Raw genomic sequence first — 6,000 nt, 5'->3', positions numbered from 1 at the left:
AAAGTCAATACGTACAGAGGGTCAACCAAAGGCAGATGGCACATATAATATTAACAGTTCAGAACCGGAGTCAAAAACATTGAAAATTTAAATACTTCGGATTTACGACAGTGTATATGGATATGTTAATACATTGATAGGGGACATAAATATATACATTATCGTGAGGGGATGATCAGCACGTCAGTAGTAACCCATCACGCAATGATGTAAGGATGTAAGGGTGCGATAACGTCATCAAGTTTATATCAACACTACAATAGCAGAAACTATTGCTGTCGGTGGTGAAAACAGAATTCTGTGCTTGAGAAATCCATTTGTCTATACGGTGGAGATGATCGTAAGGATCGTATAGGATTAGTCACTATTTACTGGAATTCTTTCCACCCTCTCACATACGTCCATATACGTCATTTGCTTCATAACTAGATACTATACTGACATATGGTACTAACACGGAGAACTGTCACTTTGACTCGGACGGGTGAAAGCTTTTCCTGGTTTTAATATCATCTTGAATGATAACTAAATCCATGGGTTTTTTATTCTAAAGATGAATGGGCAGATTTAAAGATGGTTGACAACAAATTATATGACATTATCATGCGACCTTCACTCTTGGTTGCAATCAATGAACGTGAAATTATAAGTGCAGCTGAGATGTTGATGTATATGCAGTAACTGTTATACTTTCTGAGTGACCCAAAGGTAAACATCACGTACTATGCATACATAAGTACTGGTACAGTCAATTCAGGTTCAGTCAACGAAGGCCACTGTTCTTGTAAAAAGCTGTTCTTTTTTACGTATTTTGTCAGTGGGTGAACAATTTTTTCCGATCGGTAGCGGGAGGGGACCAAACAAGGAAGAATTGGGGCGGAGAAGTCCTGATGCAGTGGGAGGAGAAAACAGGGACGCATTTTCCTGTACATCAAAATGAATGTTTTGGAAAAGTGGACAGCACAAACTTTTATAAATCTTTTTTTTGGCTGTACATTTGATAGGAGGAAACCAATAACACAAAGACCACGTGAAAAATAACGGAAAATATAACTACATGAATTAGACACTTACACACAAATATAAATAAAATAAACCCCACCTATTCTAAAATTGAGCGCAAACAGAACCACACGAAGTTTTTTTGCCTAAGATATATTCTTAATATACTTTCTAAAAAAAATAATTGCAAGGGTGATAGGTAATGAAGTTATGAATAGAGAAGTTTGCTACATAGTTCAGGTTGGAAGATATACTATATCAGCATGTCCAGTCTAAACGTACGCATTCGTGATTCATTTTGTATAGGCTGAGAAGTATTGAAACAAAACAAGAATATAACACATCATCTGCATGAGTCGTGTTGCGATTGGTCAATGCCCTGTCACGTGGTATGCGTAGAACGACCATAGAGTAAGTCCATACAGCGAGTATATATTCCATATTTTTTGTTCTATTAAAAGGTTTCATGCATATGGTATAAGTAGAAGAAGTCTGATTGACAGAATAACTAACGTCAAGTTGTACAATATTGTGCTGTAATACCAACAGATTTTCATTAAATTTACTAAATGACTCCATTTTATCTTACAGACTTGAAATAAAGTCATCGATCAAATCACTTATTGTAAACGAAACTACTGGGATGGTCACAGGCGAACAAAGTCATCCCAAAGAGAAATACAATCATGTTGTCATGGCAACAAACTTGATAGGAGTTCACAGTATTATGATACAAATCGAATCAAAATATTTCTACAAAGCTTAAAACAATTGTCAACAAGATTTCAGGACTCCATCTGGCTCCTCCGTGTAAAGTATTCAGAGCATCGTTTGATAGACAACTGACTGATTCTCCGATTATTCTCGAAACTCCTGACTTCACACCGATCAATGTCATCGCCCAATACCATCTCCTGGAAGATGAGTTTAAGAATTGGTCTAACGAAACAGGTGGATCGGTCATCGAATTCCACCTCTATACCTGCAAATATGGTGATGTACCTGACGGTAAAGTATGGAGTATCATTTCGCCAACTGTCAAAGAATATATACCCAGAAATCTTTGAATGGCAGTTCACTATGTTGGCATATCACGTGAATGCCTTCTCTGTAACTTTCCTTCGTTTGACAGGGGATCACACAAATACCGGCCGTATTCGAATTTCGCTGCAAAGAGCGGATTCCCCAATCTGGCACTAGCAGGTGACTGGCTTCACACTGACTATCCTTCCGCGTTAATGGAAAGAGCTGTTTATACTGGTCGGGAAGCTGTCAAACAGATTTTGCTATCACATCACGTGCGCGACAAGCGGCCATGACAGTGACTTCCTCATATGGCCCTGGACTGATATAACAAATTGATGTGTCGTTATCAATAACAGGTGTCAGGGCGTTGATGACTACATTCAAAGTTAGTATCGTTTCGGAGAACTTACATGATCTTGCAATGTACATTTTGGCACGTATGTACATAGGGAGCCCATGAATCATGTTATACAAAAACAGACAGACAAACAAACAAACAAACAAACAAACAAACAAACAAACAGAGACAAACAAACAATACAAAGGTAAATAAATAAATAAAACAAACATATACACATGGGAGTAATAATATACTATGTTTTTATACTCATCCAAAAAACACCGCCCATGTAATTCATTATTATGCGTATCTGTGTTTGTTTTTTTGTTTGTTTCTTTGTGTATTTGTTTGTGTATTTTTTGCACTTGCTTGTTTATTTGTAACATACTTTCTGGGCTTCGTGTTGGGTGTTTACACTACCTTGATTACAGGGTGATTATATCTGCACAGGAAAGATACATCTTGTATCCATTTGTGTAATCTACAATATCGAACAACATCAATTCCTGAAGAGTTTGCCTGTGTGTCTTAGTAATTAGTCGAAACTGCATGTTGGGAGGTTACCACTTCACTTACTTCTAATGTTACTTTCGGTGAACTTCACGAAATCACTTCTGTAATTTTAATTTAAAAATCCAGTATTGATATTATTTATAACATTAGAACTAGTGTAAGTCAATGTCATCAGCTATGTAATCAATGAATGCAAACTAAAACAACCACAATTTATGGCGGAGGTGGCTGGGGAGAGAATGGGGCGGGGGCACTAAAAGATTGTTTCGAAGATGGGGTATGAACTTGAACATTATGATCTGAAACGGGGGGGGGGGGTACCGAGCGAAATATATTTTGATCAATGAAATTTTCAAAAAATCAAGGTTGCTGATCGACTTGCCAGGTACATTTGAGAAATTTCATACGATTTCGCTGTATTTAGTTTTTAAGACTATGCTTAAGGAGGAAAGTGGCTGCCATAAGAATATGAGAGAGGGTGAGAGATAAATGCATACACAGTTTCTGCTTGTCGCTGTCTCTGTCTGTCTGTCTGTCTGTCTGTCTGTCTGTCAGACAGTCTTTCTTTCTGTATACATCTGTCTGTCTGTATGTCTGTATGTATGTATGTATGTATGTATGTATGTATGTATGTATGTATGTATGTATGTATGTCTGTCTGTCTGTCTGTCTGTCTGTCTGTCTGTCTGTCTGTCTGTCTGTCTGTCTGTCTGTCTGTCTGTCTGTCTGTCTGTCTGTCTGTCTGTCTGTCTGTCTGTCTGTCTGTCTGTCTGTCTGTCTGTCTGTCTGTCTGTCTGTCCGTCTGTCTGTCTGTCTCTGTCTGTCTGTCTGTCTGTCTGTCTTTCTTTCTGTATACATCTGTCTGTCTGTCTGTATGTATGTATGTATGTATGTATGTATGTATGTATGTATGAACATGTATGTATGTATGTATGTATGTATGTATGTATGTCTGTCTGTCTGTCTGTCTGTCTGTCTGTCTGTCTGTCTGTCTGTCTGTCTGTCTCTGTCTGTCTGTCTGTCTGTCTGTCTGTCTATCTCTATGTCGTCTATGTGTGTCTTTCTGCTGTTCTCCCTCAAGTAAAGAGGTCGATAAATATTCCATATCGTTGAAGAGAACGGCAAAACGTCTTCTTGATATTCTTCTTGGACGGTCCTCTAACGTAGGCAGGAATTGACTTGATTTTGATAATTGAACGTCAATTTCAAATGTCAATGTCTCCATAGATAGCGTGTATCTGATTATATGGGGGTAAACACCTGAATGAGTGTCTGTATATTACAGTTGTTAAGTTATGTAGCAAATGTTAATTTTAAACTATAAGTATGACTGTCATCAAATTTGCATATATTGCAAAGCAAAGTGACATGCATATGTACCTCGTAATTATCTCACCTATGAGCCAGGTAGGAATGAAATTACATATTACATCTGATAAATGGCGTATTACGGTCGCACGCACGCAAGCACACACGCACGCACGCACACAAAGACAGGCGGGCGGATGGTCGTACTTGACGGTCCATTGTAATAGCAACCCATGGGGGTGGACGCAAAATACCAGACAGACATGTGACAAGAGAGATCAACCTAACCATTTAGTTCCGCCCAGCTGTCGCTGACTGTGGCATTGAAAAGTGCTCACCGTGGGAGAGGGACACTCTACCACCCCCCCCCCCCCCTGGCCATCATGTGGGGGGGGGGGGGGGGTTCGCTGTTTCTGTCCAAAATCAAGATAGAAGGGGAAAACAAATGGCTAAGTGTCTCTAAGTATAGGTTACAGCTCAGTATGAGACTTCTCCTTGCAATGCACAAAGACCACATCTATTTGTAATGGTATTTCTTTAAATGTATGGATGATGAGGTCGATTGCCATGGTTATTAGTTGTTATTAGTTGTTATAGTGTACTATACAGTTGTACATTTCCATAATGTAAGAAGGGTGGGGTACCATATAATACCACATATGAATATATGTGTAGCCTGAGGGGAGGAGGAAAAGGTATTACGAAAGTACATGGGTTGATTTCGGCGTAAGGGCATGATTCTTTGAGAGCATACATTTTTTGAACCCCCCCCCCCGCCATGTCGTTATAAATTACGCCTTTTCCGTAATATGGGACGAAGTACACTTTCTCCCGAAAGATTGACACGTTTAACTGTAATATGATATAGTGGCAACAAGGTGTTCTCTGTTTCAATGCCAGCCATAACATTTCATAAACATCAGCTGTCTTTGTATGTAACATACGATGAACTCTACTAGGCATCTTTTCAGTCATTCTTTCAATTCAACCGACCGAAACTACGAGTGTTTGTAATGAAAAATAATCAACTCAATTACTACATTAATTATTCAAAGGAAACATACGAGTTCACAATATATCCTGACTAGCTTGAAATTAGATTAATATTGAAAGAGCCATCCGATGCATTTCAGTCTAATTGAGTTTACTCCTTTTTGTTCAAGGTGACACCACAATATTCTATCAGCAGTACACACATTTGTATTTATCACTGAACAGGGTACTACTATCACAGACCAACATTTCAATATTTATCATTTCTGTATTTTCCACCTCTCACTTTGACATATGTTGTGATCGGCAGAATAGATTAATGACAGCGTGTAGTTTTGGTGTTCACGATACGTTAGAATTTTGACGATTTCACCTCAAGTTAATTATCACAAGCAGCCCAATGACGTCATCTTTTACTTGTATCAAATCACATAGACGACATTGTGACTTAAATTACTAATAATAGAAAACCACGTAATGTAATCACTTTTCTTAAGTAAGAGTTTGATAATAAAGGCCAAAAGGAAGTGGAATTAAACTTGAGAACCATTCATCTCGGTCTGTCTAGCGATTCTTGAGTGCTGGTGTGTTCTCTCTGTACGGGAGTTATTTAGATTGTATTATATAGTTGTGTCGACGTTCGCATTGGTGAGAATCCGACATTGGTGGAGTATAGCAGCTCGAACAACCATCATTAATGCCATTATACATTGTCATGTTATTTTATATATTTGTTGGGATCCTCATGTCTTTAGAATTGTCCCACAAATGACTTGATTAAGATGGACAACCAGACTTGTACGCTGATATTTGTACGA

General features: G+C 38.4%; 1 pseudogene; it reads left to right on the top strand.

Moving 5' to 3' along the window:
• Window positions 1-573: 573 nt before the first annotated feature.
• On the top strand, window positions 574-2,356 carry LOC144440458 (carotenoid phi-ring synthase-like; annotated as a pseudogene).
• The last annotated feature ends 3,644 nt before the right edge of the window (window positions 2,357-6,000 follow it).

This window comes from Glandiceps talaboti, chromosome 9 (genome assembly GCF_964340395.1).
Source record: "Glandiceps talaboti chromosome 9, keGlaTala1.1, whole genome shotgun sequence".
NCBI classification, from domain to species: domain Eukaryota; kingdom Metazoa; phylum Hemichordata; class Enteropneusta; family Spengelidae; genus Glandiceps; species Glandiceps talaboti.
The sequence above is the reverse complement of the archived record's forward strand: the minus strand, read 5'-3'. Positions and strand labels throughout refer to the sequence as shown.